This window comes from Mastomys coucha, unplaced genomic scaffold (assembly GCF_008632895.1).
Source record: "Mastomys coucha isolate ucsf_1 unplaced genomic scaffold, UCSF_Mcou_1 pScaffold18, whole genome shotgun sequence".
NCBI classification, from domain to species: domain Eukaryota; kingdom Metazoa; phylum Chordata; class Mammalia; order Rodentia; family Muridae; genus Mastomys; species Mastomys coucha.
In genome coordinates, this window is record NW_022196900.1 from 42457887 (window position 1) to 42471948 (window position 14062).

The 14062-nt window shown below is 45.6% G+C and overlaps 1 long non-coding RNA gene across 1 annotated transcript in view; it reads left to right on the forward strand.

Moving 5' to 3' along the window:
* The window catches only part of LOC116096180, a 39154-nt gene extending 26110 nt beyond the window's left edge, over positions 1 to 13044 (forward strand). The window contains exons 2-3 of the long non-coding RNA XR_004120878.1: positions 7738 to 7940; positions 11912 to 13044. This is a non-coding gene — a long non-coding RNA (uncharacterized LOC116096180). The remainder of the gene's footprint in view (positions 1 to 7737; positions 7941 to 11911) is intronic.
* Positions 13045 to 14062: the final 1018 nt, after the last annotated feature.

A 14062-nucleotide genomic window follows, 5' to 3' on the forward strand; every position in this document is an offset into this window, starting at 1 on the left:
TCCTCCTCCTCCTCCTCCTCCTCCTCTTTCTTTGATCTCATTTTTAATGGAGAGTCAGTGTGCTGTTTTATGCCTGATTAGCAAGAATAAGCTGGTCAATTTCTTGGTACCCACTAAGCCTCCCCCTCCATAGTTGCCAGGACATCAGGGGAAGAAGGGAAAGACAAGGAGCGCCCTGTACACAAGCATAAAATGAAAACCACAACCATCCCTTGCTCCCTTTCCCTCTTATCCAGGCCTAAGGGTTAGAGGTACAAATGGGAGGTCCTCTCTGAGCAGAGAAGGGCTTTGAAGGGAAAGGTGGCTGGGCACCCTCTCAGTCCAGCGTCCTCTTCCCAGGCCCCCAGATGTTAAGCAGACCATCTCTAGGGGTTCTGAAAGTCTGTCTTGACTCTCTCTCTCTCTCTCTCTCTCTCTCTCTCTCTCTCTCTCTCTCTCTCTCTCTCTCTCTGGCCCGGGGCTCTAACCATCAACACACAGGCCTGAGCTGACCCATTGAAAGGCAAAAGAACCAAACTCAATGGTGGGCTGACTCTCCACTAGGAAGAATCCAGTCCCCTGCCCTGTCTGGCAATAATTCAAACAGGTTTGAGTGTAGAGGAAATAGGGTCTGCAAAAGATGGCACAGTCTCTGTCCCCCCCCCCCCCTTTCTCTCAGTCTTCCTCTCTGGAACTCTCACCTGCTAAAGGAGGGGGTGTGAGGTAAGTTCCTGGCAGTCTGAGTTTGAATCAGGTTTGTGCAAAGTATACAGTTCAGAGCCCAGCTAGAGGCCCTTAGCTAAAGGCATGCATGTTAGAAAGAGAACCTGCAAAATGGAGGTGGGGATAAGAGCCACTGGTTCTCTTGAGAGTCCATAGAGTTTCGAATTCACTAACACATAGTTGACAAGCAGCCACCTAACCCTGAGCAAAAAGACAAAACTAATTCTGATAGCCCAGACACTGGTCCACCCCATAACCCACTTGTCCCCGGAATGTGATTCTAGCCAGGCATCTTCTGTGACTGCCTGTCACGAGGGAGAATCGAGGCTAGGTGGGGGCCATGACCAAGTTCCATTTCATTCCCAATAAGGTCCCGGTGTTTAGAAAAGCCAGCCCAGCATCCTTAGACCCTGGAGTAGGCAGCCATGCAGACTTGGGTGGATTTCATTCAGTTCCCCATAGGCGTCCCAGAAGTGCACAAGAGATCTAGTTTCTCTGGTACTTTCCCCTGGGCTTCTTGGCTTGGAAGCTGGAGCCTCGCCTCGGGGTAGTAAATTCGGATCCCCTCAAATATCAAACTTCACCAATCCTAGACAAAATAACACATTAAACCACCAACCAAGCGAGTTGAGGGCTTGTCTTTGTTCAAAGTCACTTATTTAGGTATAGCTAGCTGGGTTGGGCAACACCCAAGGGAGTAAACTTGGTCACCTCCAGTTCTCCCTTGTGTCAAAAACATGAAGCAGTGATAGAATATGGTATCCTCTACAATGCTACCTATTCCTGCTTCCTAAATACCCATATCTGCCTGTGCACAGCTCTGCAGGATGTGTGTGTGTAAAAAAGTGGGGTACCCCAGGAAGATGAAGCTAGGCCAGGGAACTAGTCCGGGATTCCCCAGGCCTTCATGGAAGAACAACATGCCCTGCTCGAAGCTCCTGACTGGAAAACTGGAAAACCATACTCCAGGCTCAGCAGGGTGGAACCTTAAACAAAATTAAAGCAAGGCAAAATAAATTTGAAACCCAAACTACAAGTCCAATGGTCCCCGCTATAAGTGAGATGGGGTGGAGAGGGCCTCACAGAGGGTCTTGCGAAGAAAAGAACGTCCTGGACTGCCAGAGCCAGCCAGACTGTGCCTTTGGGGACGCCTGCTGTTCTGCAGGCCAGGTTTGGACTGGGGAAAGGTTGATGGGTGAGAGGAGAATAGGCGAAGGGGGTATAAGGGTGGCTACTTTACTCTCCCTGCAGAGAGCTAGCTGAGGCAAACTTTAAGGGGTCAAAGTGCCAGAAAACTGCAAGTTTAGGTAGCTTTACCAGTGACAGAGGCTTTGAATTAGCCACAGTCCCTAGGTAAAATGCGAAGCTGGGAAAGAGGGGGCTAGGGGGGAGAGACTTTTGGAACACTCGAAGCAGGGCCAGACCTTGATATCCTTAAAAATCAAAGAATCCAAGGTTATTTGTGCCACAGCCCCTGATGTGGGGGCTGGTGACAGTGGGATCCTAAGCTGGTTCCTAAAGAGAGAGGTAGGGCAAGACCAGGATTCCAGGCTTAGATGGCAAAAGATACCACTGGGCAAGGGCTTAGAGAAGGAGCTGGGGAAGCCAGTCTCCCAAGACAGTTTTAGATTGTCCCTCCTGAGGGGCCCAGTCCCCGGTCTTCTCCACCCCGCGAGGGTGGCTCACACAGGAGTCTTTGGGCTATTGCTAGTGGTTTCCTGACTTTGGTTGGGTCCTAGCGTGCACCCATGGCCCCAGGGGAAGGATTTGGCTAGCACTCCCAAGGGGGAAGAGGGCTATGCTGGCCCCAAATTGTACAAGCTGGCCACCAACTTCCCCCTGAGCTTCCGGAAGAAGTAGTGAATCGCAGTGCAGGCAAGGCTCGCGGTCTCCACGGTCTGCACGCTCGCCCTAGCTTATCGCTCTGCCTTCACTGCTCAGCGCACCACCAGAGCGCAGAATGCAATTCTGCTCCAAGAGAGCGCAGCGCACCCTCCTTGCCCAAGGCTAGAGCTTTTGAGGAAGGATCTTCCCAAAGGAACCCATCTCTCTAAAGCGGAGTAGGGTTCTTTAGTAACTCTCAGTGGGTGGGAGGTAAATCAAATCGCCTGTGGGCTTGCAGCTGGAAGCCAGTTATTTAGGCTCACTGAGCCTCTTTCCTAACGGATCAGCTCTCCTTGTTTGGGGATAAGTTGAAGAGTGAAGAGAAAACGTGATTATCTTAAGTGACTTGCACATCGCCCTTTTTTCGTTCCCCGAATAATAGTCTGTGTCTTGGACCAATTTCGAGACTGCCCACGCAAGGCCCAGACTTTTTTATTTAAACCAGGCCAGGTGAAACTACCTGTTGGGGCACACTGTAGTCTATACATCCGATCCTCCTCTCCTTACGCAGTTTGGGGGAGATGAGGAACTGTTCATGGGGTGTTCAGAGAAGGGACATCGGGCCGAAGGGCGGCGAGCGGCAGTAGCAGCGGAGTCTGGCGATGCCGGAGGAACTGCACTAGCTCCCCAGCCTCGGTCTGCAGAAACTAAAGGCAAGCCCCATGCAGCCGAATCTCGGCGCGATTCTCTATAATTCACTATGAAGCAGTGTGGAGGATTCTCGAGACCAGAGCGCATCGGGGACTCTCAAAAACAAAGAGCCGGGGGCAGCTTACTATGCTCCCGCCCCCCACGGTACATTCCAACCCTTAATGTTTCTCCCTACGCGGAAATTCACTCAACTTCTCCAAGGAGCAGGCGACGGATGCTATCTTGCCACAGCCTGGGGGCTGCTCGCAGCTTCTAGACCACTTTGCTGGAAGAAAGTCACTGCTTGAGGGAGCAGACACACAGTCTTAATCCAGCCGCAGAAGAGTGGTTAATTTACCAGGACCTGCTGAGCCCGTGGGGAGGATTTTTAGAAGCTGGGGACAGGCAGGCTTATGTGTCCTAGAACTGGTGGGAAAGACTATTGAGACTGAAGTTTCACTTGGAAAGTGCTGGGCGCAGCCCGGCTCTAGCGCACATTTTCCAGGCTTCCAGGCAGCCAAACTGCAGCGAAGCTGCTGGAGGCATGGGGACTCAGGCTTTTCCATCTAGAGTTTCTGATGTGGGTTCCTAGTTGTTTGTTTTTGTTTTTTTGTATGTGTGTGGGTTTTTTTTTTTCTTTTTGGCAGCGAACCCCACTGGACTTGGGGAGCACCAATATTTGGAAGAGTCTCATCGGAAGATCAGAGGAGATAAGCAACTTGGAGAACACGGCGCATTTAGTTTTCTAAGGCCATGCGGTTTTTATCCCTCACGGTCACCATTTATTTGGCTGCAAACGAAATGGGAATAGATATTAGGAAACTAGGGGGGGAGAAAGTGGATAAGCCTTAAATTGTTGAGAGCACTCCTTTTTACAGTGAAGACCATAGGGCTGCTGCGTGGAACGGAGAGAAATTATTAGTGAGACTTCATCGCTCAGGAATGGTGGAGAAGATTAAGCCACGGAACTAAAAGACGTCTCCGATCATTTCTGCGCGCCGCAGGTTCCCACCCGCAGTTAATCATCCTGGCAATATTCGCTTGATTTGCCTGCAAGTAGCTTCTCTCCCCGTCCTTCCTGACACTTCCCTTCTCTGTTTACAATCTTTCTATGCCGGTCACCAGAGCTTTGGGCTGCCTTTGCGAAAACTCTTACAAACTTTCCCCAGCGCACACTTGCGGATGGGCTCTCTCCAAGCGGGTCTCTGGACTGCCGGGAGACCCTCTTCAGCCGAGAAGCCTAGAATAATTTTCAGCACTTTGTCCGAAACCTCTGTTTTATTTCAGTTCATTGGTGGGGGGGGGGGGTCACAGACCCAAGGATAATAAACAATGCTGCTTACTAAAGATACAAAGTGGGTGCAGAAAAGAACAATATAGAAAACAAAACACGGAGACGTTTTAACAAGTGGTCAGATTTGGGGGATGCTTTTGGAAGAGACTTGTAACGTAAAACCATTGGCGGTTCTCTAAAAGTACAGAATTATACGGAGCAGGCTGTCAGAATGGGCTGGTTGGATCAGTGTTTATTGGCTTTTGCCTCTGGAGATCAGCAGGAGCTGTTGCTACCTGCCTACTCCTTGGTGCAAATCACTTCCCTATCTCAAGGTCTCATTAAAAGGGTCTTCCAGGTGTCAGTATACTGTGCTACCGTTATTCTAGATGCCCTAAGAGTTGCAAGCGCTACTGGCAGTGGGGACTTTTGGGGGAGATGTAATTTTAACAGGCATTGCCCACATAAATCAAAGACAGGGAATCTCTCTCCTTCCTTCACACACACACACACACACAGAGAGAGAGAGAGAGAGAGAGAGAGAGAGAGAGAGAGAGAGAGGGAGAGAGAGAGAGAGAGAGAGGGAGAGGGAGAGAGAGGGAGGGAGGGAGGGAGAGGTTGTGTTTTGGGGTGCTGATTGGGGATTAAGAATTCCTTTTGGGTGTGGGTCAAACTGATTTCTACTCTGCTCAATGGCCTTGGGAAAGGGTTTCCCATCTGCTATGAACACCCCCCCCACACACACACACAATGTCAGAAAATCTGCCCACAAATATTGGCACCAAGCTGCCGTGACAGGCGGTGGTGCTGCTTTAAATAGGAGGAAGGCAGACGACCCGGGCAGGCAAAAAGAAAGTCACAACCTTCTCAATAATCAGGCTACCTGCCTCCAGCCCCCACAAAGCCCAAAGGCAGGGACCTAGAAATTCTCCTTTTAGAGCAAGGTGGGGAATATATCTGCTGAACCCCAGACCTCTGTTTGATTTTAGAAGCCGCGTGTAGTGTACATGCAGATGGGTCCCTGAAGACCAGTTGTTAAAGGGAAGCAAGGTGAGCCTCTGGTTTACCCTTTGCCTCCTATGTCTCATCTATCCCCTCTGTGCTTGTTCAGATGAAGGGAACCAATGGAAGAAATTTGAGAGGTGTTCAGCTTAACTCTTGTGAGCAGTATGTTTCTTTTGTTTTGTTTTAAGTTGAGGGTTGAGGGGCAGCGTTTGATTAGGGAAGGTCTTTCCTGGACCCTAAGACAGAATTCATCCTAGGAAAATGAGTTGCTGGCTGTCACTTTTCCCTGGATGCCCAACCTTCAGTTATGTCCCTTCTATTCCACTGAGGGCATTCCTCTTCTCTGGAGATGGCTGTGTTGACAGCTGCACCCATGAACCATCTGAAGCCCTTTCCCACCTCCCCTCAAACATGATGACTGACCGTAAACAAAGCTCGCAAGTCACCTGCTTCCTAACCTTCTGTACTTGTCCTGGAGATTGCACAGTTGTCTCTGATTGACCTCCACACAGCCTACACCTACATGGCAGGCAGTTTCTCCTAGGAGGCATTTCATCTGCTAAGCCCAAGCTTGAGAGACCTCCTTCTGCAGAGTGTGACTAAATTGTAGACAGCATCTTAGCAAGTTTTGGGTGATGAGCAGATCGGCTTGGCTTTCGCCCAGCCTTCCAAATCAACCCGGCTCTGTATTGTCATTCTGAAGAAACTGAGGCACGGGGGAAAGGACTTGACCTAAGGATGTAGGAAGAGCTGAGAGCAGGGACTGGAGCAGCCTCAGGACATCTTGAGTTTGGAGTCCATTTGCTCAATTTGAAGGAGGTGCAGAAGCTGACAATGAGCTACTGTTTAGTGAGTATCAACTGTGCCAGAGCACGTGCCATCCAGACGTGTTACGTAAGTCTAGCAGCCCTGACGAGTCTCATTAGCCCCAGCAAAATGTAAAAGATATAATAGAAAGACAGGCATAAATCAAAATTCTTCAAGTCGTATAAAAGAACATAAACTGAAAGTGAAAGCCTTTAACTTCACTCTTTGTCTCCCAAAATACCATTTATAGTTTTCCTTTCAGTGGCCGAGTATGTACCTGACAAATGCTATGGATTTTTTATGAGTGGGATAAGGAAGGCTCTCAGGCTAACACAACATGGCTGCCGGTCTCCAGGCTCAGCCCTTCCCGTTGCTTTCTGTGAACTAATAAAACATAGATGAAATACATGAGTAAAACATTGATATCAAAAAAGTTACAAGATGAGAGTTGATAGCAACATGTTTTTCTTTCCTTTTTTTTTTCTTTCTGTCCGATTCAGGAGCCAAACTTGCTACATGTTTTCAGAAACTGAGATCATATTAATGATCACCTGTAATGATTGTATTCTTCCTAGGCCTTTGGCAGAATGTATAAACTGTTCTCCTTCAAGCTTCATGACCAACACCCTAAGGCCACCTCTATCCTGTGGTAGGCCAAGGCTGGGGGATGCCTACTAAGCTATGGATTTCCCTACTATCCTTTAGTCTCCTTGGGAGACGTCAATGAGACACAAGAAAGGACTGTGTAAATTTATATCCTCTCTCTATAAATGCTTTTCTAAGGTGTCTTTAGGACCCTCTATGCAGTTGGAACAATGGAGAAGTGGGGCTTTTTTTTTTTCTTCTTGAGATGAAGGGGAGATGCCTCTCTCTTAGAACTGGCTATTTAGACCAGACTGGTCTCAGATGCACAGAGCTCTGCCTGTCGCTGCCTCCTGAGTGCGGAGGTCAAAGGTTGAGCCACCACATACAGCAAATTTGGGGACTTTGCGAAAGGCTATGTTTTTGGTAGTTGATGATTACAAAGTAAAAGGAGATGCTCATTTATCTGTGGGGACAGGAGTACTGGATCTTTCATATGGGAAGACTTTAGCTTGTGTGAAGTAGATTTCTTTCTGCTGAAATTGGTTAGGACACAGAGAGATGTAGGTACACTGTATTGAGTGGGTGACTGAGAGTAGCAGAGGTGTGCCCCGAAAGATGCTTCGGCCTGTCCCTTTGGTAAGTATTTAGTACCAAAAGCTAGTCACAGACTGTTGGGACACATACCTGTAAGGAGTAACAGTTTCCCAGAAACAATTATTTCGTTTATCAAGTTTCTTTTGTGAGTGGAAAGAGTGAATATGAGCCTTTTTTCCACATGATGCTCATTTTGTCTTGATTTAAAAAACAAAAAACAAAAAAACAAAAAACCTTTGTTTTGCATCTTTCTTTAGGAGTGTGATGAGAAGAGACAATAGACCACTGGTGGGGTTTCCTAGGCTTCGCCGAGGCACAGCCATGGAAAGGGGCTGTTAGCCCTTCCTGCTAAAGCCTGCAACATGCACACAAGACTGTCTGGAGAATCTGGTGGCCTCTAGGAAGGAAAGAGAAGAGATGAAGGAGCCTGAGGAGTCAGCTAGTCCCAAGAAGAAACTGTGTAAGTAGAGGAAAATCAAGTTTCTTAAGCCCAGCAAGGCTTCAGAACCTGTCTCTAGGCTCTGAAGGACACCAGGACAAAGGATACTGCGCCCCCTGGTGTTAGACTCATATTCCAGAGAGCTGTGTGGAGACCAGCTTCCTAAAGCAACCACAGAAAAGTTTCTTCTGTTTGCTAAGCACGTTGGAGTAGAATTTGCCCTTACTTTCTCAATTCTGTAGCCTAAGAAGAGACTCTGCCTGCTCTAGAGAGATCTGTGTGCCACACTCGGGCTACTTTGTTCGATTTGGTTTTCTTTGCATAAAATTTGGGCTATCAGGACAAAGCTTGCTTACTCCCTTTCCGTGGGGAGTACACGGGTCTGCCAACAGCGACTCTGCCTTGTGGGTGATGTTCTGGTTTGAGCGGAGCCATTCGGAATTTCAGAACCTCTTGTTCCATCTCTTAAAAGCGAGTAGTTTTGAATAAGATGTTTTAAGGGCTCCCATAAGCTCCAGTGTTGAGCTTAAGTGGTACACTGAGCCATCTTTTCTCAGAGCCTTGCAAATGGAATTTGTTAATTTCTTTGCAGGTGCAGGCGCATTTCAGCATCCAAAGTTTCCTGATTCTGAGCAAAGATTTTTTTATTTTTTTTAAAGCGCAAAATGTATCTCTTTTCAGCTCAGAAGCCCCTCACCCTCCAGTCTCAAGTAAAAGCTCAGCTAGGAAGCTGGAGAGTGAGCACAACTCAGTCGCTGCTATTTCTTTTAAAAATAAAGTACTAAGTGTTGTGCTGGAAATTCTGCTCCGTGTCGCGTGTGGTAGGTGTGAATAGATGCTTTAATTGTTCCAGGCACTAGACCAAAAACTTCCCCAGAATTAGCAGGGCTTTCAGCTATAATCTGGCTAACATTTTTCTGCAAATAGGTATGAAGACCAGACTGAGTTGCCATCAAAATTTACAGCTATTCCTCATCTAGTCAGGTGATCAGCCCCAGGGAAGAATTATGGCGCCACTGAGAGTTTTCCACTCCTCAAACCTGTATGTCTTGTCTCTGACGTGAGCAGTCGGTTATGCCTCAAGGCGGCTTCTTCCTTCTGCACTGCCTTTCAAATGTTATCTCTGTGCAATGGGCACAGTTGATTATCATCATCACTACTAGGGATCTCATGATTGCCCCCGTGAAGAACACTTGAACAGCAACCTTAGTTCTGTAGCAGCTGTTGTCCTGATGAGATGGGTCTGGAGGAGCTAGTCTCCCTCTGAGAGAGGTAAGCCAGGAAAAAAGAACTGCAGGCAGATGCAGATAAGATGCTTTGTGGTAACTGACTCCTGCCTCACAAAGGGAAGACCCTGGGTGAAAAGAGTTTAACAGATGGCATTAGCTATTAGCTATTAAGCAGTGACTCCAAGTACTGTGTCCCCCATTAAAGGAAACAACTATGATATGGGCTAAAATGCATGCTTCCAAAATTCACATTATAGTTCTAATCCCTCGTACCTCAGAATGTGGTTGTGTTTGGAGATAGGTTCGTTTTTTTTAAAAAAGCACCTTTCATTTATTACTTGTTTATTTGTTGTGTGTATGTTCTTATGGAGGTCAGAGGACAACTTTTAGGAGTTGGCCTTCCACTTTTTGGGTTCCAGGGGTGGCATTTCATGATCAGTCTTGGCAGCAAGCACCTTCACCTGCTGCATCAGCCCCAGGAGATAGGTTCTTTTAGAGGCATAATTCTGTCTCAGTGAGGTAAGCCTTAATCTAGGGTGACTGATGTGGACCACATAAGAGGCTGACAGAAACATGTATAGAGCTAGACCATATAAAGACACAAGGACAAGGAGACCAGATGCAAGGACAAGAGAGCAGATACGAACCAAGGATCTTCTGAGGGAAGATCCTCAGAAGAAACCGAACCTGCTGATAACCTCGGTCTCAGATTTGAGACCCAAACTGTGAGGTGATAGGTTGCCTTTGTTTAAACCACTGGATTTTGTGGCATTTGATTGTGGCAGTTCCATCAAACTAATGCAAGCTAGTCTTTTTGTGCAGCCATTTGGAGGTACAGATCCCATGTTAACAGATTTTTCCAGTGTGAGAGTCTTTTATTTTTAAATTTTGGCAGGAGAGCTGGCTTTATGGATATGCAACATAAGCAATCACACAAGATCCATTACTTAGAAGTGATCCATGCGTGTCTTGTTCTCTCCATCCTCAAATTCTTAATTTCTAACAGGGATCTTGTCTTTTCATATGTGACTAGGCTTCTGGACATCATGGAACTAGTCTAGTGACAAATGATATGAAGTGTAAGTGATGTGTGTATTAAGATAATGGGAGCCCCAATCAAACATGGCTGGGGTCTACAGTGACCTTGGGATACTGCATTGAATTCTTTGTTCTAACTGCATTAAGATTTTCCATCCCTGATAATCACTGGGAAAGAATTTATAGAACCCAGAAGTTTGCCAGGAATGGAAGGAAAGTCACAGATATGACTCTCTTAGGTGAACTAATGTGGCTCAGGCTGTTGTTGTTGTTGTTGTTTTGGTTTGGGTTTTTGTTTTGTTTTGTTTTGGTTTTGGTTTTTGTTTGTTTTAAAGTTCATCTCTAACAACTTCACAAGTATCATTTTATTGTTTTTTAGATTGAATTAATTTTTAACCTCTGTGTGTAAGATATGCATATCCATGCTTCTGTGTATGCAAGCATGTATATGTACAGGCCAGAAGGCAGGCATCTTCCCCAATCTCTCTTCATCTTCTTTTTTGAGACAGTGTCTCATACTAAATAGGAAGTTCATCAATGGTTTACAATGGCTGCCCAGTGAATTCTGGGGATCCTCCTGTCTCTCCCCTTACCCCTAGCACTATGATTACAAACACATCAGCACAGGAGATCTTTATATAGGTACTGGGAATCCGAATTAGGTTCCCATGCTTTCATGGCAGGTACTTGACCAACTGAACTTTTTCCTCAGACCCTCAGTGAGGCTTTGGGTATGAGTGGAACATTATGGCTTAAAAGTGATACATTTGGGTGTCAAGCTGACAAAGGGTTAAGTGTTATGACTGGCTCTAATTGTCAACTTGACATAAACTACAATCACACAGGAATACAGTTTCAGTAAGGGATTGTGCACATTGGGTTGGTACAAGTCTGTAGAAGATTTTCTTAATTAAGCTTATTGATGTGGGAAGACCAAGCCCACTGTAGGTCCAACCATTGCCAAACAGAGGTTCTGAACTGTGCGAGCGGAAAAGGCCAGCTGAGCATAAGCAGACCAACGAACAAGTATGCATTCATGACTCTGGTTGTGATGTAACCAGCTCTTTCAGGTTCCTGTCTTGACGTTCCTACACCAATTAACAGTAACTCTAAATTATAGGTTGAATAAATCCCTTTCCCTGTATGGTGCTTTTTGTCAGGGTGTTTCATCACAGTATCAGAAGTAAACAACTGAGATAAACAAGCAAACCAACCAACCCTCTGCTCCCTCTGTGCTGAACTGTCCTAGGTTCCTTATGGGTTCCCAGTTGGGATGAGTTTGGAGGATTAAGCTGGAGGATAAAATAAGCCTAGGACCACCTGTGCATGGAAGTGTGCAGCCTTAGTCACGTACTGTAGATGAACAGTAAGATAGCTTTCCATTTCCTGGAGCATGTCATAGCAGGAGGTTAGAGTCTGGAAGAAAAAGTTTAGATCCCATTGAAAGAAATGCAGTTATCAGTGAGACCGGGTCATGGGGATTTTGCAGAGGCCCTTGCTTTTCTGGATATGTGTTGATTTATAAAGCACACTGACAATAATGTAGTGGAATGCTTGGTCTGGAGGTCTGCATTGCTAGTATTTCTGCCCAGCACTAGCCAGCAAGTGTAAATTTCAAATGGAGTTATTTCTTATGCATGTTTTATGCCTGTTCCCTCCAGGGACACTGCATTCCTTGGAAGAAGGTCACTATACATTAATATAGAGCCCTCTTTTTCTTTGCAGGCCCAGGACACACAGGACAGGACAGATGTTTTCAAGTCACTCCAGGGACAGCGTGAGGCTCTCACTGGCCTGCCTGTGTCTCAGAAGTTGCTTTCCTGCCTCTTCCCTGTGAATTTCCCAAACTCTCTAACCTTGACTCGTGTTCATTCTTCTCTATAGTGTGTGTGTAAAGAGTCCTTGAAGCAATACTGTGATGGGCTAAGAGTTGTGAGCCTGTGATGGGCAAGACCCGCACTTGGTACTGCAAAGGAAATTTCATGGCATTGCTCCTGAGTCTGGGAGTCACTGGTCATCCAGCTCCCATTTTACCCCAAGAGACAGCCTCTCCCCTATAACTAGGAAACAGTAGAATTTAGGAAAATGGATAATTCCACATTTAAGAGTCTTGAAATTCTATACTTGGCATTTCTGATTTCAGTTCTAAAATTCTGTCCCTTAATCATAGGGAAAATAAGAAATGTAGTTACAACTTTTCATTAAAAAAAAAACATTGCATTAAGAGAAATGGAAAATCATGCCCACATAAAACATGTATAAAAGTGTTCATGATTTGATCATGACTGGGGCTATAGCTCAGTCATGGGGTGCTCGCATAGCAATGGGCAGAATCCAAGGTTTAGGCCCCAGCACTGAAAAAAGAGAAGCAGAAGGAGCAGAGGTATTCACAGCAGAATTTTCAATATAGGAATGAAGGGGAAAGAGATTAAATGCCTCCTGAGGAATGGCTAAGTGTAAAGTGGCTTATCTATATAGCTGGATACTAGTCGGCAGTAGAAAGGTTTGAAATGATAGATATGATGGATGATTCTTTAGACATCTTCCTAAGTAATGAAGCCAATCACAAGGAAAGGCATATAGTCCGTATTTCTGGAGTGTATTGGCATACCAGTATAGAGCATGGCACAATACTGGTTACCTGGCCTTGGAGAGATGAACTGGGCTTTGGGAGATGGCAGAGTGGACCAGAAGTTACTGGAGTGGTGATTAAAAAAAAAAATGTCCTTGAACTAACTGAAGTGATGCTTGTTCCACTTGATAACTGCATTTAAAAACCACTGAATTTTACTTCTGAATGGGTGACTTGAATGGTATGTTCATTATATCTCAATAAAGCCATGAGTATTTTAAAGAGATAAAGACCTGGACTGCCTTTCTTTCTTTGAACCTAACTGCCTTCTGAAAGTGCTTCCAAAATTAAAAGTAAATCCTACAAGTAGAAATGAGACTGTAAACAACAACAACAGCAACAAAAACCAACCAAAACCCAAAAACATCAGTGGGTTTCTTGGAGAGGTTCTGACCTGAACATCAATGACTACCCACAATGTATGTGCCTATGTCTCCTCTAAACTTAAAGGATTTTTATTGCTACAAAATCATTAAAATCTACTTAAATGGGATCTGAAGAGATAGCCCATTATGGTTAAGAACATGCACTGTTCTTGCAAAGGGCCTTTCAAAGTTAGGGGTTTTTTTTGTTATGACTCAACATCATGACTAAAGACAGGTTGGGAGGAAAGGATTTACTTGGCTCACGCTTCCACATTGTAGAGCATCACTGAAGGAAGTTAAGACAGGACCTCAAGCAGGGCAGAAACCTGGAGACAGGCGTTGTGCAGAGGCCACAACTGGCTTGCCCAACCTGCTTTCTTATAGAACCCAGGACCAGCCCAGGATTGGTACCACTCACAATTGGCCAGGCCCTCCCCATCAATCACTAAGTAAGAAAATGCCCTACAGCCTGACCGTATGAAGGATTTTCTCAATTGAGGTTCTCTCCTTTCAGATAACTCTAGCTTGCATCACATTGAAATAAAAGTCACCAGCATAACTGAGTCTTTGTCAGCTTGACACACAAGGACATCACCATTGACACATAACCTTTCCTTTCTTGTGCTTCCCCAAGATTACACATTCATATCGACATTACAATATAAGCATTCCAAATTTTAAAGTTCCACAGTCTTTAAAAACAAACAAACAACTACAGCAAAAACTGATCTCTTTGAAATAGTCAGTTTCTAAAAAATCCAAAGTCTCATAAAATTCAAAATCTTTAACTGTGGGCTCCTGTGAAGTCAAAAGTAAATTAAATAGTTTCTCACTTCAAGAGGGAGGAACCAGGGCACAGTCACCATCAGAACAAAGCAA